Source organism: Canis lupus, chromosome 19 (assembly GCF_048164855.1).
Source record: "Canis lupus baileyi chromosome 19, mCanLup2.hap1, whole genome shotgun sequence".
NCBI classification, from domain to species: Eukaryota; Metazoa; Chordata; class Mammalia; order Carnivora; family Canidae; genus Canis; species Canis lupus.
The window spans coordinates 27,780,210-27,804,364 of NC_132856.1; the positions used below are offsets into that span (position 1 = coordinate 27,780,210).

The 24,155-nt window shown below is 37.8% G+C and overlaps 1 long non-coding RNA gene and 1 pseudogene across 8 annotated transcripts in view; one reads left to right on the top strand and one right to left on the bottom strand.

Annotated features, from left to right (window-relative positions):
- The window catches only part of LOC140610040 (uncharacterized), a 235,537-nt gene that overhangs the window by 42,372 nt on the left and 169,010 nt on the right, over positions 1 to 24,155 (top strand). The window lies entirely within an intron of this gene.
- On the bottom strand, positions 7,515 to 7,602 carry LOC140611511 (U2 spliceosomal RNA; annotated as a pseudogene).

Below are 24,155 nucleotides of genomic sequence, written 5' to 3' on the forward strand. Positions count from 1 at the left end.
TCTTCTTTCCCTTGACTTGACCAGGTTCCCTTGGGAAGAGTCTCAAGGAGTAGGTTCTTCCCTGTGATCTTGGAGCCAAGAAAGAAAAGAGAGATAGGGAATCTCTTCATTCAGCATTGAATATGCATATGGTTATTTGGTTATTTATTTGAGAGAGAGAAAGAAACAGAGAGAGAGAGAGAGAGAGAGAGTGTGACTGGGCTCAGTCTTACACCCATGAGATCATGACCTGACCCAGAGTCATGAGTCTGATGCTTAACTGATTGAGTCAGCCAGGTGCCCCTGAATATGCATATGGTCATTTAATCTGTCTTGTGTTCATGAAGCACTGGTTTTCTCAACTAATCCAGAGAACTTCTGTTTTATTTTCTATACAGAAAAATCCTCTAGACTTTTATAGAGGAGCAGAAGGATAGTTACTCAACAAGGTAAAATGGAGAGAATCTAGGCATTTGCTTTTCAAACTTTGACCCAGTCTTTTTTGTTTTAGTAAACTTCCCAAATCCTTTAGTTCTAAAGTTACTAGCTATTGCTAATTCCTGTGTTTGTTGAGGACTCTGCAGTGTCAGTTGGTTTGTGCTCAGATTTTCTCATGAGTAGCTTGCAATTCAATTTTCCTGCATCTGCTAAGCCAGTTGCCACTCATCTCTCGCTTTCAAGCTTCCAAATTGTGTTGCTGTTATCTTTTCTCCAGTTCTCTCCATCCTTCTAGGCTTGCATATTTTAAAACACAACCCTGTTGTTGTCTTACTAAAGTTTTGAAAGGAAGTGAATTAGATATGTGTTCAGTTTAACTTGGCCCAGATAATTCCCATTATTCTTCAACTTGCTTTGATTTGGTTTCTGCTTCTATTGCACCAAAAAAAGTGATCTTATTTAGGTCACTAGTGACCTCCACATTGTCTCATTCAACACCCATTTTAGGTATTCATTTTATTGGACCTTTCTATACAGTTTAACATTAATATCCATTCCTTGAACCCTCTGTCTTGGTTTCTGTGGTATGGCCCTTTCCTGATTATTCTCCTATGTTTTTAAATTAACCCTATTTGCTGGCTTCCTCACCTCTGAACCACACTATAAATCAGTGTTCTTTTGTTCCTTGTGTCTTGTACTTATTCTGTCACCTTAGGTCAGCAGTCTGTTCGTCACAGCCTTAAGAAAACACCTGTATGTTGATTCCCACCAATTTTCATCTCCACTATTGATCTCTCCTCTGAGTTTTTTTTTTAAGATTTTATTTATTTATTCATGAGAGACATAGCGAGGGAGGCAGAATCATAGGCAGAGTGAGAAGCAGGATCCCTGGGAAGCCCAATGCAGAACTTGATCCTAGAACCCTGGGATCATGACCTGAGCCAAAGGCAGAGAGGCTCAACCACTGAGCCATCCAGGTGCCCCTCTCTTCTGAGTTATAATCTTATATGTCCAATTATTAATTTTCCTCCTAGCATATTCCATTTTACATTTTATAGTATCCTGCATATATAATTATATCCTCATTTGCTTCCTACATTCTGAAGCCTATTAGGAAGAAACTCTGTCTTGCTCACCATTGATCACTTAGCACAGCACTTGTCTCAATGTTAAGTATATTGGATTACTTAATATGCATGCATGCATGAAATAATAAATGAATAAATAAATAAATAAATAAATAAATAAATAAATAAATAAATAAGAATTAGTTAGATTTTGGCCCCATATTCATTCCCTAACATATTATGTCCTTTCTCTAGGACTTGAGCTGAGGACTTTTTAGACCAGTGAAGGCAGGCATGGATCACTTCCTTTGTTTTTTCTTTTTAATCACCCTTCTTTATGTGCCCTAATCAACACCTTAAAAGAAAGACTCAGCCACTTGGTAACATACATTTGAAATCAGACAGATGAGGAAAAAGTGATCAATTACATTAGGAGAGTTGAATATGAGTTTATTTCTAAAGCTTCCATCCAATTTTTGAAAAACAAATTATCAGCCTTTAATTTATTGACAAAAATCACATTTAAGAAGAGCTCTGCTCCTTCTTCTTCTTTTTCTTTTTCTTTTTCTTTTTTAATTTTCCATAGTCTTCCATAAGGGGAAAAAGCATCATGAGATTAATCAGACACCTAATCATGTTTTTTTTTCTTCCCCAGTTCTGGAGTCTATATTCACTCCTGACATCTTTATTTGTTAAAATATCATTTTGGGGATCCAGTTAGAGCACAGTTGCAAACCAGGGGATTTCCACCAGCCTCCTGGCTCAAAGTTTCCCTTTTAGTTTTTCACATTGCCTAAGGATGGTAAGCCAAAGATTATTGAAAAGAAAACAATGATTTGCCAGGTAGTGTGATATAGAAAAACCAGTGTTGGCTGTTTAGGGAATAGCACCTCCCACGCTGTTGAAACAGCCTCACTTTATCATGTGTTGAAATCATATTTTAGATTCTCAGCCATGCTTCCATGTCTCTGGTGGCTAAGCCTGTCTCTGAAGTGAGTTCAACTGGGCCTAGATTAAAAAACAACTCAGTTCAAAGAACATTTCCAACTATATACTAACTATACCTGGCTAGTGAAACAACCCATTGGGAGTTGTTTCCTGTTTTTAATGATTTTAAAAGACAGAATTAGCTTGATAATGATGATACTACTTGGTCAATAAATTAATCTAAGACATTTTATTCACATACATTTTGAAGAGTTGCTACTATACAACAGAGGCTGTTCTAGTTACTCTAGATATTGTAACAAACACACCAAAATTTTAGAGAAAGATATAAAATTAGCAAATTAAAAATATGGAGAATCCAAATAATTTTTGAAAGAAGAAAATAGTGTTATATGATATAAAATGTCTTAAAGTGGATATGTGTATAAAGGTTCTTTAGACTGAGGTGATCATGGAAAATCTCTTTGAGAAGATCCTTTCAGGGTGAAATTTGGATAATAACAAGCAGTCAGTCCTTCAAAGATGCAAAGGACATCATTTTATATGGGGTAAATAGTGAAGGCCAAATATCTAGATCATCAGAGAGCTTGATGTGCAGGCAGAATGAAAAAACCAGCATGACTGGCTGTAGTGCAGAAACTACACTGCACTGTGATTGTGTTTGGTGATAATGTCAGAAAGGTGGGTGAGATTGCACCATGGAGGATATCAAGCCTCAAAGACTACACAGAATGCCCAAAGCCATTCAGAGAGCCCACCACATTAAAGTGATTTTTATAATAATACTTAGGATTATTTGTATTTTTCACTTCATTATCTCATGAACCTATGAAAGTTTTCCAGAGGCTACACACAATTTTTCTTGAATCCCTCAAATGCGTGAGGAATTGGGACAATGAAATTATCTGAAATCTAAGGAAAGACAGGTGCCTCCAATGAGAGATGGTACATAAACCATACAAGCTGATAAGAAAAATGACAGATAAAATTTTTAATAAATGGGATAAAGGCTAGGGATAGCTAATATGGAAGTATAGAAAGCCTGGGAGCCTCTGAATGAAGAATTGACACCTACTCACAGGGTCTTTTTCATAGACCTCAGTGGGTACTCATGAGAAAGACGGCAGAATTAGAGTCCAGGGCAAAGCTCCTTTGTTGTGCATGCCTGGAAGAAGGGAACAACAACCTCTGTGGGAAAGGCATGAAGCCTAAACCAGGTCCTTCAGTTGAAACTATCAAAAGGGATTTAACATTAATATGATTAATATGTTAAAGGTTCCAGTAGAGGTATGCCTGGGTGGCTCAGTGGTTGGGCCTCTGCCTTCCACTCAGGGTGTGATCCTGGAGTCCCAGGATCAAGTCCCACATCAGGCTCCCTGCATGGAGCCTGCTTCTCCCTCTGCCTGTGTTTCTGTCTCTCTCTCTGTGTCTCTCATGAATAAATGAAATCTGTAAAAAAAATAAAGTTTCCAGTAGAAAAAATTGACAATGTACAATATCATATGATGAACTTCCCAAGAGAAATGGAAACTATAAGAAACAATCACATGGAAATGCTGCAGATGAAAAACAGAGAATACCTTTGATAAGTTTATCAGTAGAATCAATAGAGTTTAGAAAAGAATCAATGGGGCAGCCCCAGTGGCACAGCGGTTTAGCACCGCCTGCAGCCTGGGGTGTGATCCTGGAGACCTGGGATGGAGTCCCACGTCAGGCTTCCTGTAGGGGGCCTGCTTCTCCCTCTGCCTGTGTCTCTGCCTCTCTCTCTGTGTCTCTATGGATAAATAAACAAAATCTTAAAAAAAAGAAAAGAAAAGAAAAGAATCAATGAAATTGGAGATACTTGAAATATATGGCTGAGAATTTTCTAAAATTAACAAAGGATGGCAAATTATAGATCTAAGAAACTTAGGGAACACCAAGTAGGAATACAAAACAAAATCAATCAAAAAACGAAAATGTAGAAAATGTAGACACATTGTACTCAAGCTTCTGAAAACCAAAGATGAAGAGAAAATCTTAAGTGTAGTATAAGAGTAAAAAGATACATTACATAAAGTGAAACAAAGATAAAAATTAAAAGAGTCTCCTTATCAGAATTCCATAGGGCAGAAGACAATGAAATTATATCTAAAGCACTGAAAACAAATGTCATCCCAGAATTCTATACCCAGCAGACATTATCATTCAAAAATAAAAAAGAATTAAGGACTTTTTCAGACAAATAAAGCCTGAGAGAATTCATTACCTGTGAATCTGTTTTATAAAAAATGTTACTGGAAGTTCCTTAAGCAGAAGAATCTGATTCCAGGTAAAAACTTGGCTCTCTGTGAAGAAATGAAAAGCACTAGAAATGGCATTAGCGGGGATCCCTGGGTGGCTCAGCAGTTTAGCGCCTGCCTTTGGCCCAGGGCACGATCCTGGAGTCCCAGGATGGAGTCCCACGTCGGGCTCCAGCATGGAGTCTGCTTCTCCCTCCTCCTGTGTCTCTACCTCTCTCTCTCTCTCTCTCTCCTCTCTCTCTCTCATAAATAAATAAATCTTTAAAAAAAAAGAAATGGCATTAGTGAACATAAGTATCAAGTTCTTTTTCTTCACTTTACATTGCTCTGAAAGATAACTTATTGTCTAAATCAAGTTGTAATGTGTTTATTTATGGAAAACATAGAGGAGTAAAATGTATGAAACAATAGCAAAAAGGAGAGAGGAATTTTCCTTGCATGCCATGTGAAGTGGTATAATATTTTTTGAATATAATATAAATTCTAGAGCAACCATTAACAGTTATTTTAAAAGAGACATAAAAATATCTCATATTTAATTTGTAATGTGATAAATGTCAGTAGCTCTATCTCAGCTTTTGGTGTTTCTCATTAATCTTTAGGAGTGTAACTTTTGGTCCTCAGACCAAAAAGGTTTAAAGTTCCTGATGTAGCATCTTGGAGGTCTTGGTAAGGAATTTGAGTTTTATTCTATGTGTGATTTGTGATTAGAAACTATTTGAGAGTTTCAAACAAAGAAATAAGATCTAGATTTACATTATAAGAACAGATGTGGAGAATGGGTTTTATGTCAGGAGAACAGAATTAGAAGACTAGTCAGGAGGCTACCATGGTCATCAGGCCACATGTGGTGGTGGTGGGGACAAAAGTGGTAGTGATGGGCAAGAGTGGATGGAATGGGCTGGTTTTTAGATGTTGGGTGGATCACACATATAAGCTCGGGATGAGAGAAAGGACTAATTAAGTTAAACTTTAATCGACTTATTAATAAACTTCATTCATTTACAGTGTTCAACTAGATGAACTTTCACTAGTTTTACATCTGTGAAACTACCATTAAATACAGAAATATAGAATATTTCTGCCAGTACTAAACAATTCTTTGTACCCCTTCACAGGATTCCTAGATTTTTTAGTTAAGCAACTGAAAGAACTTGCAATTCCCTCTCTCACACTTACTGGGTTGGTACATTGTAATTGCTTGTTTATTCCCAAATATAATGATATCCTTGGAATAATGACTGTGTATTCCTGCATAGAGTCTGGCACATAATGAGCATGGAATAAATGCTTGATGAATAAGTGAATGTGGATGATTCTCAGTTTGCTGAGATTTCCCATCATTATTAAGATGGAATTCTTTCTGACTAGGATACGAAATACCCACTACCATCCCCCAGCTGCCATGTGGGCTGTAAGTTATTGTTTCATTGGCAAGATACCTCTTTCTTGGTCTGAGTCTGGCTTTTTTGAACAGTAGACGATATCTATAAGTGGGTTGGCTGGAACAACAAAGGCATTCTAGGACTGGAGTGATGATAACTGATCAGCAGAGACTTCAGACTCTTGAGCTCTGAGTGTTGACACAAGGAGCCCAGACAACCTTCAAAATATGCTCCATCCATATTTTCTGTAATGTGGTACTGCCTGTGGGGAGAACATTGATGGTGTCTTATGCTGTGTATCACGTTCTAAAAATTGATGTGTAACATATATATAATAAAGGACACAATTAATTTTTACACATGTATTCACCTGTGTAACTCTCACTCAAATCAAGACACAGAACATTTCCTATATTTCAGACTCAAAGAGTAAAGGGAGGCAAAGTGAGTGGTCAGTCTGAATTAATGAGAATAGACTGGAATGCAGAGAATTGTAGCTCAAATTTAGTTTCATTTCCATGTATTATATAATAAAAGCAATTTAAATGCCATCTGACATGCCATGTGATGCACTTTCCTGGTATTTGAAGGTAGATTGACTAATCAAATATGTATATTGCAAACCTTTGGGCAAGCACTAAAGAATTTTTTAAGGAGTTATATAAGTTTAGATAATAAGTGATTGCCTATATTTAATTATTACATTTCTTGTTCTGTTGAATGGGAATGTATTCAAAACTTATAAAAAATTTTAAACTTTCTCCTCTGAGCTCTTATTTTACTTATACTTTCATTTGCTTAAACAACTAGTTTCACCACAGAGAACAGAAAGAAAAGCTTCAGCACAGACTTGGCTGAATAATTGAAATGTTCAAATTAGTGTGGCCTGAGCTGAAAAGGTCATACAGGTAATAATAAAGAGTTACTTTCTGCATATCTTATCCTAGTCAGTTGCATTACAGATAACTGGTGACTGTATTTGGAGGACACCACACGGCTTCATTTCAGTACCTTATGGATTCACTCACTAATTTAAAATATGTCAACACTGAGAGGATAAAACAAATTATATGAAAATAATGCATTTCATTTAAAGTCAGATTTACTGAAAGTTAAGGAGGGAAGCAAACCATAGGAGAGTCTCAACTATAGAGAACACATTGAGGGTTGCTGGAGGGGAGGTAGGTGGGATGGTGTAACTGGGTGATGGATATTAAGGAGGGCACATGATGTAAGGAGTACTGGGTGTTATATGAAACTGATGAATCACTAAATTCTACCTTGAAAACTAAGAATATAGTATATGTTAACTAAATTGAATTTAAATAAAAAAAACCCTCTACTCCTGAAACCAATTTTACCCTATATGTTAACTAACTAAAATTTAAATAAAAACTTGAAATATTTTTAAAAATCTTAAATAGAAAAAAAAGAAAAAAATCTTAAATATACTGATAAGAACAGATACTACACTTGATCTTAGCCAAAAGTCCAAGAAGCGATAAAAATCTTAAACAGAACATTAAAAAAATAAAGGCATAACCCATTTCTCTGGGTGTATACTGTATAAGATATTGACTTGTATTACATAGCTAATGTTCTTCTAATAACAACAATACTTGTATTTATAAGAGGTTTTAGGGGTGTCTGGGTGGCTTAGGCAGTTGAGCCTCTGATTTGATTTATGCTAAGGTCATGGTCTCAAGGTTGTGAGATTGAGCCTGGTGTCAGGTTCCATGCTGAGCATGAAGTCTGATTGGGATTCTCTCTCTCTCCCTTTCTCTGCCTCTCCCCTCTAGTATTCTATTTCTTAAAAAAAAAAAAGACAGACTTAACTTTTCACTGGTTTTTATACATATCCTCTCATTTAAGATCATTTTATATGCCTAAAAAATACATAAATGTTGAATTCCAAACCTAGATGAAATTTGCAACTGATTTTGAAATAGTGGTAAGTTGCTACAGATGTACCCTGAAGAACACGTCTTCCATAACGAGAACAGCGTGTGTCTTTAAACCTCTAGTGTAAAGAGACTGACAGTTGATGTATTAGTGTAAGAGGCCAGCTCTTTTCCAAGCCCTCCCAGGGATCATGTGCACGTTTTTCAGATATGGAGTGTTCAGAATTGTTTTTAATTTGGAGCCAAGAACTTTGTCTTTTCAGCTGACTCCTTTTCTTGTTTTTACCTGTATCCCCTTAAGCTGGGATTGTAAGGAGAGTGATTAAAATCAAACAGATCCCTTCTTTCTGTGGCCAGGAAGAGAACATTCTGTAAGGCAGGGAGAGAGAACATTCTGTAAGGCAGGGGAATTATTGGTAAAGGGAGCAGCAGATTTTATGTAAAATCTTCCACTGTGAGGTTAAACTAGGCATTGGGTGGGGGAGGGGTATCACTTGAGGGGATGACAATGTTGGGGAGAGGTGTATGTTTGTGAATCCAAAAATACTGGCCAGGGAGAAAAATAGTTAAAACTTGTGTAGGTCTATCTACTGTTGTTCATAGTGAATAACCTGAGAACACAAAGACTGAAGCTAATTGTATAGTTACTACAGTAGGGCTTAAGAGCTTGAGTTTGGGTTAAGACTGAATTATGTTTGATTCCTAGGTCAGTGACCCAGGGTGACTACTTACCTCTCTTGGGCCTCTCCTTATAAAATGGGGATGACTGAGTCCTCCAAGATCATAGAATCATTCAAAGTTTAAGTGAAATAATTTACATGAAACATTTAGCATTCCATTTGGCATACAGTAATTGCTTAATAAATGCTACCTATCATCAGGGATGAAATTTAACTGGTGTTATCAGAAGGAATGCTTATAAATTAAAGAGGCTAAAGAATGAAAATGGTGGTAGGTCAGACTGAGGTCCTGAAATACCAAAATGAAAGAGGGAGGTTGCATGTATTTCCCGGTTAGTCAGGGACTCTGAGATTGGCTAAAGCCTTGCTTCCTTATTTAGGGTTTCCTGCATTAACAAAATGGTAGAACATGTAAGGATGAATGCAGAACTGCTAGTTCTCTGAGACATAGAAATGTCATTCTATTAGAGTTTGATTTTTCCACTGTAATCTGGACTACTGAGCATTTATACAAACATGATAATCATACATTTTGCATCAGTCACTTTACTTCACACTTGTTTAGGTAGCCACAGAACTTTTTAAGAAAATCAGTGAGATTGGAATTAATAAGATTTTTGTCATACTGAATCAAGTGTTCTATCACTTTTTTTCTAGGAAAATTTTTGAAACCTTTCCTTTCTCCTATCTCATGCATTTAAATTAAATGCTTCTCTATTGGGGTTCCAGGCACCATACATATATTGGCACATATTTCATATGGTGATGATGACATTATTATTAAGTGACTTTTTTTTTTTTTTTGAGAGAGAGAGAGCACAAGCAGGCAGAGGGGAAAGGGGTAGGGGAAGAGAAAGAATCTTAAGCACGCTTCATATTCAGGGCAGAGCCCCATATGGGGCTTGACTTCACGACTCTGAGATCATGACCTGAGCCGAAATCAAGAGATGACCGCTTAACCAACTGAGCCACCCAGATGCCCCTATTGAGTGACTTTTATGTGCCAGACACCATGCTCAGCTTTTGAAAACGAATTCCTTTAATCCCTGCAGCAACTCTGTGAGGCAGATACTGCTATTACAAGTGGGAAATCTTAGCACAGTGTGGTTAAACAACCTGTCCAAGAGCAAATGATTAATAAGCAGCAGCATTTGTGTTCAGACCAGAGAAGTTGACTCTAGAGCCCTAACTTGTAGCCTCCGTGGCTTGATCAGGGCCAACTCGTGCTTGGCATGGTTTGGAAAAGTATTGTTTGCTTTTGGTAGAGAGCCCGCATGTCCCAATTTGTGCAAGACAGTCTGGTTTATGCTTGGTATAATTATTAATAGTGTCTTATTTAACTTCCAAATTGTCCTGGCCTTGTTGGGATGATAAATTCCATGGTCTTCCTAGTCTTAATCCTCATCTCTCAGGGTTCAAACCTCTATTGATTACCACTCCCCAAGATGACAAGAGCTATGTGATGCCTGCTGGGAGCCTTCTCCACTCCTCCACTTTGGCATGAAAAAGTTTCATGCCAAAGTGTCTGTAGTACTTATAGGCTCTTGGAGATGCTGTAGCTACCCGCCCTGCTCACCATGACACCCTTTATTCATTTTTGGGTTTTCCTGCACACTCTGTCACTATGCCTTGACGTGCCCTGCTTGCCTAGTGGTCCTAGTTTGTGGATGATCTCTGTCGCCTCTTCTCGTATTTTCCCCTCAGCATCATGCTGCCATACCTCATTCTATAAAATTCTCTACTTTGGTACTAAGACATCCTGGCTTGGCTTAGTGGCTTTATTTCCTTTCAGGAGGAACTGATTATCACAGTTTGTAGCATATGTTCTCCGGCTGGGCATCTTTCCTTAGAAATATGCTGTTCACCTGCTAACAGGGAGGAGACCATTGAATAGACCCACATATTCTCCATTGAAAGTCTCTTTCATTTACAAATCATTCTTTCACAAAGGTTATTTCATATAACTGTGTGTATGTCTCTAAAAAGATTATGAAAAACTTGTCTCTGATGTTCGGAACAAATAAAAGAATGAGAGATGGGGACAAGGAACCTATAATTTTTACCAGTTCAAGGAGGTAAACTTATCCCCATTTGCTCCCATTCTGCACTCTATAGGCCAGGACCCAGCTATGGTGCAGGAGCACCTCTCTTATTGTCCTCCCTTTTGTTGAGTGAACCTGCTCCACATCCACACTGGGGCCTGAGGTGAAGATTCTGTGGTAGAGAGCGAGTGGGTAGCCTCTATTATTGTAGTCACCTTCAGAGCTTCATGTCCTGCACCTTCTGTTAGGTTCTTCATCAGAAGATCCAAAGTGGGAGAGTAAGATTGTAAAGATCATTATCATGAGGAACACCTGGGTGGCTCAGTGGTTGAGCTTCTGCATTCAGCTCAAGGCATGATCCCAGGTCTGGGGATCAAGTCCTACATCGGTTCCATGCAGGGAGCCTGCTTCCCCATCTGCCTATGTCTCTGCCTCTCTCTCTGTGTCTCTCATGAATAAGTAAATAAAATCTTAAAAAAAAAAAAAAAAAGATCATTACATGAGAAAGGAAGTACTGTGTACATGGTAAATAACCACTTTTCCCCTTCAACTAAAGTGATGTTTAAAGTGGTTCTTCCTGGAAACAATTTCCAAGAATCATCCAACAAATTCCAGAAGCATTTAAAGATACTAATGATAATCCATATCTCTACCCCACTTACAACCTTATTATTACCTTACTTACCGTGTGATGTAAATAATATGGTTTTCAATTTCATCGGGCCAGTGCCTAGCCCAAGCTAGCCATCTGACTACGGGAGGCTGAAATCGGATATTCTTTCCCCTCTCCTCAGCTTCCTTCAAATTTCTCTTCACTTCTTTACAACAGAAACCTTACCTAGCCAAAGGAAAAAAAATGTGGAAAATCCAGTGTGTGGAAAGGGATATCCTTCTTAGACAGCTTGTTCAAAAGGCACACCCAGTACTGCATTTAAATGAACATTCTGGCCTTCATTTATATTCAGGCCAATCCAATATGCAGAAGTGAAATATAGAGCAGAGAGTATGACCATTGTCATGCTGTGTTCATCTAATACATCTGGACAGCTTTAGAGATACACACAAAGAATTTGGCAAATGTAAACGCCCTCTGACATTTTACTTGGTAGTAAACATAGGCGTCTGACTCCTCAGCTTCATTTGCTTTATTACTGAAAATATACTCTCCCTATCCTTTTCTTAACCAGTTTAAGAAATTATATTAAGTTACTTCATATCTTTTAAAAAGTGTTAGCACACTTTTTGGAGAGAACAACAGGACACGAAGCTTAGCAAAAAGTGTCTTTTATATCAATCAACTTGGGGAGTGTAAAAATCTGGAAAAGAAAAAGTTGGGGAGAAAAAAAATACTTAAAAGCGGATTCCTTATACCTAAAAGAATGTTTTAAAATTAGTAAGCTTCATTTTTACAGTAGTTTTGGGTTCACAGCAAAACTGAGTTGAAAGTACAGAGACTTCTGAATGCCCCCTGTCCCCTTCCCTGCCACAACTCACCCCACTAGCAACATCCCTCATCAGAGGGTGTACTTACTGTAATCAGTGGACTTGTGCTGACATATCATTATCAACCAAGTCCATAGTGTACATTAGGGTTCACCCTTGATGGACATTCTATGGGTTTGGACAAATGTATAATGACACGTAGCCAGCACTGCAGTATTGTACAGAATAGTTTCACTGACCTGAAAATTGCGTTCTATCTATCCCTCTTACCCACAATCCTCTGCCAACCATTGATCTTTTCATGGTCTCCATAGCTGGTAATGGGCTTTTGGGCCACATGATTTGACCCATGTCATAACCTCAGTATGTAGTGAGCTTTCCTCCTTTTCCAACATCTTGAAGTTTTGCATTTTTGTCCTAATCGGAGGTGGCTGATTTCTATAAAGAGAAACTCTCAAGCTTGTGCAAGTAAAGGGAAAGGTCATTGATGGATACAACAAGTAATATAGTTGGGTTTGAGGGTGTGAGCTTTGTCAGACTGAATTGAGTTTTAACCCTTTTGCTACCAGTCACCAATCATGAGATGTGGGAGGACAAATTACTTAAATCTCTCTAAGCCTCAATCTTGTCATTGGTAAAATGAGAATTATAATAGTTCTTCATAGGGTGGTTTGAGGATGAAATGAAACAGTGTATGGATAATGCCTTGGATTGGTGCTTAGAAATACTGACCACTATATGTCACAAATTTGGATTTCAAATCTTTGTGAGATAGTAGGTGGCAAGTGGTTAGGGATGGAAGATACTTCTATATCTCTGAGGCCGCACATTTAGCCTTATTGTCTCCTTCAGGTCTCCCCCCATCACCCTTTTTAAATCTTTTAATCTTTCCCTCTCTTGACTAACTTCCTTAGTTTTCTCTTTTGGTGTCTTTACTGACATGGCCAGTGTGACCACTCATCCTAAAATCTACTTGACTTTATATTCCAGTGCCATCAGCAATTGACTAGAGATTCTGAATATCTCAGATCAAACTCTCATTAATGACAGCCTGATTGGTTGCTGGTCAGCCCATGGGTGGACACATTGGGTCAATTTTTCACTCACAGTATAATTAAACTAATGTCCAGGTTGCTGACTTCCAACACCAAATAAGTGCTACAGTTCATCCTACTTTGAGTTTGAAAGTGAGTTTCAAAGTGTTTTGTTCTATCATCCCTGATACTCTGGCTTTCAGATTTACGGCCTTGAAAAAAAAAATGCTTTCCTTGTCTAAAATCCAAAAGATCTGCCACTTAATATGTTCAGGCTTCTTGTAAGTTCTGCAAACCTTTCAAAGGGACATTTCGAAAGCTTCTAGACAAAGATAATTGTGTCAAAAGGGAAACAGCTGTCTCTGTATTTGCTGAGGAGAATAAAATTAAACAAATAGCAGAGATGAGACTCACGTATAATTAAAATGGGATTATTGCGGCATTTGACTCACCAGCCGGGAGCTGGATTCCTCTGCTTCTGTATCTATTCTCTTTCTATTCCTTCATTCCCTCATCATATCCCATCTTTCATTCAGCATTTTCCTATCATTGAACCAGAATGCTTTTCGTCCTGTTTCATATCATGTATATACTTATACTTCATCACCACTCCTCCCCTCCAGCATCTTTTGTTCTTTTGTGTTCTGTTTGTTTTGTCCATTTTATTGCTGTCTTTGTTATTGTTTTGTTTTGCTAAGAGAAAAATATGATGCATTATTACATTATTTTCCTTTTATTAATTTCTGGGAACAATGATTTTAGCTTTTTGTGTGGTGAGATCTCTCAGGACTCATTAAAGTCAGTTTCAAAAGCATCGTATTAATCTCTTGCTGTTTACATGTAAGCAATTTCAGCCAGTTTTCCAAATGTTTACATACGTGGTCAGAAGCTGTGGTTTACCTCCCGACTTTGTTTGGGAAAACCAAACTAAAACAGCAAGGCTTTTTCTCTTTTGCCTGGGTTCATGACCATAAAGTTTTGTCCTCGAAGAGGATTGACATTGTTCTGTTGTGTTGTGTGTTATTAATTCACAAAGTAATTCATGCTGAAAATCTCAAAAGTCATATCAGTCAGAAAAGATTTATGTGCATTTAAAAAGGTGCTAGCATTTTAATTTTTATTGTCTTTAAAAAATTAAATCCAATAATTAACATAAGTGTATTACTAGTTTCAGACATAGAGTTCAGTGATTCATCAGTCTTATATAACGCCTAATGCTCTTACATCAAGTGCCCTCCTTAATGTCCATCATGCAGCTACCCCATCCCTCCACCTCCTTCCCTTCCAGTGACCTTCAGTTTGTTTCTTGTGATTAAGAGTCTCTTATGGTTTGTCTCCCTCTCTGGTTTTGTCTTGTTTTATTTTTTGCTTTCTTACTCTATGCTCCTCTGTTTTGTTTCTTAAATTCCACATATGAATGAGATCATATGATAATTGTCTTTCTCTGATTGACTTATTTCACTTAGCATAATACCTTCTAGTTCCATCCACATTGTTGCAAATGGTCAGATTTCATTTTTTGGATGCCTGAGTAGTATTCCATTCTTTCTCTATATGTACCGCATCTTCTTTATCATGACATCGGGCCCTTTCTACAGTTTGGCTATTGTGGACATTGCTAGCATTCTTATTCATTAAAACATCACAATAACTGATAAGTAGTATTTTTTATTGGTTCATGCCACAAATATTAGGTGAGTGTCTACGAAGACCTAGAAGAAAAAGAGGTGAGAGGGTATAAGATAGACACAACTCAGCAGCCATTTAGTGGAAGAGTCGAACGATAAATGGGTAAGCTGTAGAATTTTTTGAATTTCCCATGTTATTGCAGAATATCTATGTGAAGGATTATTAGAAACGTTTACACATTGATTTTATCCTTAGAAGGGTATCTGAAAATCACTGAATAAATGAGTTGTGGTTTTTTTTCATTTTAAAAAACTAAATGAATTTCCATCTTGACCTGAAATCTCAACTTATGTCCACTTAATCTTTACTCAGATATTCAACAGATATTCTCTGAGCTTCTCTTCTGTCTGTGCTCTGTGCTGCAAATATAGTGATCTCCAAAAATAATAACAGAGATGTGCTGTCTAATATTGAGTCACCTATTAGGCAAGTAATTACATACTTACATATTTGTTTACAAATTTAATTCCATACTATGAAGAAAAGTACAAGGAGCTATGAGAGCATTATAGGGGACCTAATTTAGTTTGTGGTGTTATAATACAGAGCAGAGTGTTTAATTATATAGGAGCTGGAATCAGACCTAGGTTTTGATTCTGACTGTGTTACTTACTAGCTTTACGATCACAGAAAAGTGACTTAACTTCTTTAGTTCCCCTTCTGTGAAATGGGCACACGAATTAGTACTTCCTATTTCAACTGCTTGTTGCAAGGCACCAAACAAGCTCTTAAACATAGAATGAGAGCTTTTAATTTATGCATTTAAAATTTTTAAAAATATTTTATTTTATTTGACAGAGAATGAGAGAGAGAGAGAGAGAGAGAGAGAGAGAGAAAGTACAAGCAGGGGAGCAGTGGAGGAGAGGGAGAAGCAGGCTCCCTGTTGAGCAGGGAGCCCAATGTGGGGCCCAATCCCAGGATCCTGGGATGATGATCTGTGTGAAAGGCAAATGCTCAATTGACTGAGCCACCCAGATGCCCCAGAATGAGGCCTTTTAAAAAGTAGCCTTTATTGGTAATATTAATGCACTTAAACACAGAGAATACCAAGTAAGAAAATAGGCATTATTTGGAAGGCTCTGTGTGCACAAAACCGCAGTGCAGCATGGTACTAAGATTTAACTATTAACCCAGGAGCTCTGAATAGTGGGTGTCATTGAGACTTCTTTCATTCTGTAGCACTCTGTCCCTGTTTTGAATGCTGTGGCTCCATTTCCTCTTGATTCTGAAGCAGGGGGAGAACTCTGTGTGGGCCTGGTCATGAGTCTACCTGAGGTTATGTTTTACATCCATTTCCACTGTTATCTGCACGTCATCGATCTTGGTCCCTGACATGCCTTGAAATATGAGCTTTGCCTCAGCCAGGCCTCTCTTCACGTCCTCCTTCTCAAAGCTAGGAGCAAAATAATTGCTTTTAAAGTGTATTTAAGACTTCAGGAGGGTAACAGAGTGGACAGCCTGAGACCCAAATGCCCTATTGATTTACAAAGCACACAACTCACTGGCAGGCAGGCCAGCTGCTGCACCCTGTCCTTCAGTGGGTCACATGTAGGAGGCCTTCCTTGCTCCCCAGTCCTAGGAGATGGTTTTGCAAAACATGAGCAAGAGTAAGGCAGCTTCTTCACTAATCAGTTTCTTCCTACTTCTATGTCAGAGTTCTCAGAAAAGATGAGGAAGAAATATGTAGACTTGGAATTCTGTCTACGTGCTGATTGTATTCTGCATCAGTTTATGGCTCAAGAATAAAAACAGCAGCAGTAATAGCAGCCAATACTTTCAGTATCTCTACAGAGTGCCTAAGACCATGCTAAAGGGCATCCTGACATGTCCTTTGTTGTTGTTGTTGTTGTTGTTGTTGTTACTACAATCTTATGGGGAAGGAAATATCATTATCTGTCTTTCAGGGATGAAGAGGCTGAGACTCAGAGATTGTCCCTTGTCTAAAGCCACGTAGCTTGTAAATGGCAGAGTTAGCGTTCTGGCCCAGGTCTTCCTGATGCAGAGTCATTGGCACACAAGACAATTAGATTATATGCGTAGATGTTTATATTCAATTGTTCACTTATTCAGCACTGATTGGTGTGTATTTATCACCTGCCTGGACAATCTAGGCATCAGAGATAAAGCAGTGAGGAACAGGCAAAATTTCCTAACCTCATTAAGCTTATATTCTAGTAGAAGAAGACAAAAATAAAATAAGTAAATTTTATAGTGCAAAGTGATAAAGGCTAAGGAGAGAAACTAATGAGGAAGGAGTATAATTTTAAATAGGGTGGTCAGCAAAGGCTCATAGAAAAGGTGACACATTACAAACATAAAGCTTATCATTCAGGGTGTGGGACTGAGCATGTACTTGAGGTCAGTTCTTTTCTTTCCTCTTTAGAGAGCCCCAGAAGGTCTTCTTCAGGATCTCTGAGCAAGCTGTGTGTACATTGACCCAAACCAAACACAAAGACCTTTGCAAACATACGGAAGTAATCTGTTCTTTCATAAGCACCTCACTCTTGAATCATTGGGCATGGAATTCAGCAAGTGCTTTGGTCTTAGAAATTCTATTAAGACTCCTTTATGGTTAAGAGTTGATGTTGAAATAGGTTTGGGTATGAATATAGTTCTCCCATCCAAAATAGCTTTAGGGATCTATCTATCTATCTATCTATCTATCTATCTATCTATCTATCTATCTATCATCTGTAAAACAGAGCTACCAGATGAATTCTCTCTTAGCTTAAATGTCACCACCAAATTCATTAGTGAGTAAAGACCCTGGTCCTGATGCCCATAGCTTCCCAATACACTTAGGAAGAAAAACACAAAATAAACAGTTGGAGGCCAGACTTGCCTCCTAGAATTCAGTCTTTTCAATCAAGAAAGTTACAGCAAATGGATATGGAAGATGTAGTATATATAAAATATAAAATAATAGAATATCATGCAACCATAAAAAATGATGGGATCGTGCCATTTACAATCACATGGAAGGACCCAGGGTGTTATGCTAGGTAAAATAAGTAAGAGAATGACAAATACCATGTAATTTCATTCATATGTGGAATCTAAAAAAAAAAAAAACCAAATGAATAAACAAAGCAGATTTATATTTGTAAATATACAGAACAAACTGTTGGTTGCCAGAGTGGGGGGAGGTGGATGGGCAAAATGGATAAAAGGGAGAGTGAGATATGAGTTTCAAGTTATGGAGTGAAGAAGTCACAGGAATAAAGGGCATAGCATGGGGAATATAGACAATGATATTGTAATAGTGTTGGACGGTGACAGATGATAGCTACACTTGGGGTGAGCACAGCATAGCATATAGAAAGTTGAATCACTATGTTTACACCTGAAATAAATGTAACATAGTGTCCCAAGCATAATAAAAAATTTAAAGTTACATAAACATAAAAGATGGCAAGAATACATTTTACACATACATACATACATGTTTTAGTTTTTAGCTTTTCTCCAATTATAACTAAGAACTTTTAAGATCATTGTGACAGCTTCAATACGTGGACACCGGTATTATGAAATTTGTCACCCAGGAGAGAGCTTGGGCTAAAAAATTCTTTCCTACCATTCTTGAAGAAAACCATCACATAAACAGGCTAGAAAAGATAGAGATATATATAGTTTTTAAAAATCAAACTATTTTACAGTGATAGACACAACCTGAGTGGCAGCCCCAGGTGTGTAATGAATGTGCCAGCTACAAATGATTTTACCCTTTAGCAGATGCAGTGGGACCTTCCTGTCCTTGAAGAGTCATTTGCTGTGAGTCTTTGCCCTTGAAAGCAATACTACTATCTCTCCTTAAAAAGTGTCCACACTTCAGATTTTACGGTGATTCTGAGGAACCAGCACCCCAGTTATTTCTAATTAGAGAGATTTGCCACGTAGAGGCTCTGCTGTGTTTGTGTGTGAGTGGCCTACAAATGCCTGGTCACAGGTGCTTTGCACCAATAGTCCATTTCCCTTCAGGTGCCAGTTTTCAACCCCACCTTGGCTTTTACTAGTTTCAAGAGTTAGGTAAGTAGGATTAATTTCTGTTTCAATATCTCCAGCTGTTTTTGAATCATTAATGCTGCTTTTACTGCAGTATATTTTCTATTCATTACAGAATAAAAATGAACATGCCTTGGGGCATTTCACTTTCTCTCAGCCTTCTCAATTTTTATTTTTTTTTTAAATCCACTCCGAACCTCCTAAAACTTGATGTATTCTTTAGGCTAATTCATGTCTAGTGGTGATATGCCCATTTTGCTAAAATCGAGATACTTCCCAGTCTTGACATTTCATTTAATCAGCTTAAAATTTCCAAGCCAATCTAAAGCAGATCAACAATTTAGACTATAGCATGAACAACAAGGTAATTCTGCACTTTTGCTGAGAAACTTAACTTCCTCCCAAAGATTTATATAGTATTATATCACTCACCCAGGAACCATTACAGTTCTTATGGAAAAACCTGTCCTTCCACTGGTGAAATGCAGAAAGATTATGAAGTAGTTGGGATTAACAGGACAGTCATGCTAGAGTTGAAGAGTGATTTTGGAAATTAGATAGCAGTGGTCAAAACCCTCAAATCTCTTCAGGGGGTTTGCCAGGAAATTAAAGTTGTCACCCAGGCAAAAGATATTATAGAGCGACAGGCAAGGTTGCAAAGAGGAGAGCAAGTGTTCCATTTCAGCCATTCATGTTCAACTTTTAAGAGCACAGCAACAAGGAGCAAAACCCACAAGTCAACAAATCACATCTGAGTCAGGTTCAGCCTGTGGGCTGTCATCTTAGAAACTCGGTTACTGGCAAAACTAGTTAGCTTGTAATTGCCTGGCCAAGACAAACAATGGGTCACCAGATGCTGATTTTACAGATAACCAAGTCTTAAATGACTTTCCATATCACCTGCATTTGTCTTTGAGGTGGGATATTTATTTATGTAACTAGTTAGGTTACTCAGTGCCTTTAGCATAGGACTTTTTGTAGAGCATAATAAAATGGCACCCCGATGTTATAAATTCATTCTACTTAATGTGGAAAGGTCAGCCAAATGTTAACTCATGTGGTCCTCTTTTCTGCATTGGAAGCCCTCCTGTCCTGTAGCATTAATCTGTTAACTCTCTTTTGAAAAGAAATTATATATATATAAATATAAATATTATTATATATAAATATTATATATATTACTATATATAAATATAAATCACTATATATATATATCATTATTCTGCTTACAGATAATATTGCCCTTTGTATACACATATGATTTTGAAAGAAATTGCCTTTTCCCAATATTTCTTTAAACTTTTGCCATGGATTTATCCAATGGACTAGAAGGCTATGTTTCAAAAAAAAAAAAAAAATACTCAGGCTTTTTTTTTTTTTCAAACGTGTTGAAATCAGACTCATGCAATTGATGTGATTTTAATCATCCTATCAATTGAATGATAGCATATCATTATCTGTAAGGTTGGAATGTGTTTCACAGACCAATGGGTAAAAATCCCCTGCAGTGGTACTCTTCTTACTGTTAGCACCCCATGCCTTTAGAGGGTCATTGTCTTAAATGTTGCTTTTCACTTCATCAGTAATGTATTCAAGTCATCACTCTGTGGTCTCATATTTTACTTTTTCTTTCCACTCAATGGTATCAGAAGCTACTGAATCTATGTTTCATTTCTCCAGCCCCATGTGTGAATGGCTGTTGGTGTCTGGATGTGTTACTCATCCTAGGGAGCATGTCCACATTTTAAGGCAGTGTGAGAGAACCTTCCTGGCCAGCCTTAAATTGAATCTATATAGTCAGTGACTATTCTTTCTAAGCACAGGATCACCTCCAGCAGATGCACAGTGCAACATAAAGGAATATTTCTCTCCCAACCAAATAACCCTTAGAACAGTGATCTTAAAGTATAGCTCCTAAGTCAGCAGTTATCAGCTGGGGTACTTGTTAGAAATGCAAATTCTTAGGCTTAGACCCAGACCTACTGAATCAGAAACTGTGGGGGATGAGGTTTAGAAATCTGTGTTTTCGTAAACCCACTTTGCAATTCTGAGGCATGTTAAACTTACACATCCGTTTTAATATATTTTCCTCCACGCTCTATAAGCAGCTTGAATTTTTCCACCAATCTCCCCAGCTAGGCTAAATTCTAAAAGAGTAGGGAGCTCTTCTGCTTATCATTAGATCCTAGGCTCTAGCTTTCATGCCAGGCATATAGTAGGTGTCCATTATGTATTTGTTGAACGTATGAAGGAAAGCATGAGTGATTGGCTAAATGCCTCCTCCTGTACTTGGTATAAAGGCCACAGCATTCCCAGCCCATTGCATTGGTTTTCTTAGGAGCTGTACTGCTTTGATTTAAATCTTTGCTTCCCCCATCTGTCAACTGTATGTCCTTTGGCAAATTGCTTAACCTCTCATCTCGATTTTCTCATCTCTAATATGGAGATGAAAGCAGTACATCAGCTTCATATAGATTTCTATTTGTTCTTGGTTTTGATTAGATTAGTTGTGGTGGTAACGTTTGTTATTATATTACCAATAGGTACTCCTTTCCCAAGTGGCAGGCAGGCCACTCTCCATCCAACCTGCAGAGACTCTGAAAAAGGTCTAGATAGAATTTGCTATGCCCCTTCATTGACATAATATTTGGAAGACTGGATCCTGCAGACATCATTCCAACTCCGAGCTTTGTTATCATCATCATGATTTATTACCTCATTTATTACTTTCACTAATATTTGCATTCAAAATAATGCACCACAGGAATACTTAAATGGCCTTTCATAATTTGGATGTATACATAGTATTGATGATCTGATATGATATCCATGTTGTTGCTTCCCTCTGGTCCTTCCTTCCTTCTTGACCTAGGCCTACATTCCTGCTACCTTTACCAGGACCTCAGATGGTTGTCATGGTTAAATTACTAAAATACAAACAAGTTGTTGTTTTTTCTTTTCTTTTTCTTTGGTTCTGCCACATGCAGTAATGTGCTATTTATTATCTGCTCTGACTAATCCTCACTTCATTTCTAATGCTCAGCATTTTCCTTTCTGTGGAGAGCCATACATTGGCAGGAGTTCAAGGAAAGGCTGAAAATGCTTCGTAGAAACTATTTTAATCCCAAACAGTTAACGTTTGGAGAACAGGTTGAAACATATGTAATATAGGCACCAAAATGTAGGCAATTATCTCCACAGGGCAAAAGGGGACAGAGAATAAAGGCCATGCTGCCCTGAGGTCGAGGGTAAAGAACTGAAGAAACACCTTCCTTGGCTTTCCAAGGGTCACAGTGTCAACCAAAGAATGAAATGATAAGACAAATAGAACAGCTTGATAACAACCAAATGGGTGTATTTATTCGCACAATTCAAGCCTGACTACTGGAGTTCTTATCCTGTCCACTGACAGCCATTCTGAGCATTGTAACAAGAACCAGAACTTGATGTCTAGAAATTCTTAATGGTACTCTGTACAAAGTGGATGAAAGGTGACAAGCCAGAGGAAATGCGTGCAGAAATTTTGACTCAAAAATCCTGTGACTTTCAGCGATTCTTTGTGTTGGCTTCAACCTTTGAACAACGTAAAGACAATAGCTGCTGCCTAATGTTTCTGAAGATAGAAATGGATGTCCCAGAGTTAGAGAGTAGTGTTTTGTTTAAATCATGTTGTGCTGTTCTTGGAGCATTGCACAGGACACAACATGCTGCCTCTCTCATGGTTTCATCTTGTCATTTAATCATGTGTATTCTCATACACACACACACACACACACACACACACACACCATCTTTGGTAAAGCACTATATGTTACATTGCTGTAAGGCAGCATTATTATTCAATATCTACCATGCAGCTATTATGCAGTGTGATTTTCAGAAAGGAAGAACGCTGTCAGAAGCTTAATACCACCTTGCAGGATCAGTTAGGGGAAAAATATGAGCTAAGGAGGCGGAAATCCTTGTTTAGAATTACAGAGAAATTATGACAAGCTGTGAAAAGTTCCATAGGCTTTTGTAGCACTGAAATCTTTCCTCTAGGACCAACTTCTATGAAAATATACTACGCCTGGAATTTGCCCTGTCAAAGCCAGACATATTTTTTTAATTGAATCTTGCTCTGAGAGTAGTGAATTTTTTTCCCCATCTGTAATTTGCTTTTTATGTGAATGGAGAGATGTTCTGTTTCTCTTCTTTGGAGGGTTGTCGTATTCCTGTAAAAACAATCAATGTTGGGCCATTTATCTCTTGCTTCATCAAACTGTGATGTGGGCTATAAGTACGTGTATGTTCGCAATATAGATTTTTTATTTCTGTATTTTACAGTCATATTATTGGCAAGTGGCTCTCATTTATTTTCCAGAACATTTCTAAGCTGATGACAACTCTTTAGTCTTTGTTTGTTAACTGTGTCCTGTCTGTCTACCTTTTCATGTAATAATTGCTTTCAGGGAATAAAACAGAAATGGGGTATTGCTTTGTTTAATATTTTTCAAATCAAATACCCCATAGCACAACCATCTGTGAAAATACATTTCAGCTTTCATCAAATTCTGCCAAGACTTTTTTGAGGATTAATAATCCCTTCATGTGGCATGTTTCTATGGCTAATGTAATTTTGTTGGGAAAAGCCTAGGTTATATTTATATTCTGACTCAGGTTAAAAAAAAGGGGGGGGGGCTTGTTGAAGAGAGAAAAAAATTGAGTATTTTCACTCCTAAATTTGTGTTACTAGCCGAACAAGTGCCTTTGAAATGGAAAATATTGTTGAGAGGCTTTTCTTGGTGGAAAATGTGGAAGTAAAAGCTATATTCATTATTCTTATATGTGGAGTCCAATTCTGTATCAGTGAATGGCCCTTAACAGAGCTACATACATATTAGCAGAACATGGACTGCCTGGTGCCTTTCAAGGTTTTTCTTTGATTTATTCTGGGGAAAGGGTCTTGTGCCTCAGTAGTTTCCTCTCAGCAATTGTGACCTTGTCCTTCCTGCCCATCTTTATGTTCTACATATGATTTTCCCACTTTCCATTCCCTAAAGCCCCACTAACACAGAGCTGTTGCATGTAAGGGCAAGTGGGGCAGGCTGTGGCAGGGACTCCAAAATAGGATACAGCATGAAGTAACTAGAATTTTATTAAGGCACTCCATTGTCTTTGAGTTTCTTGGCAACTTCTTCCCATAGGAATTTCTTAAAGGGTGTTTGTAGTCTCATGTTCTGGATTCCCACCATATTGCTAGAGCTCCTGTCCCCAGACTGT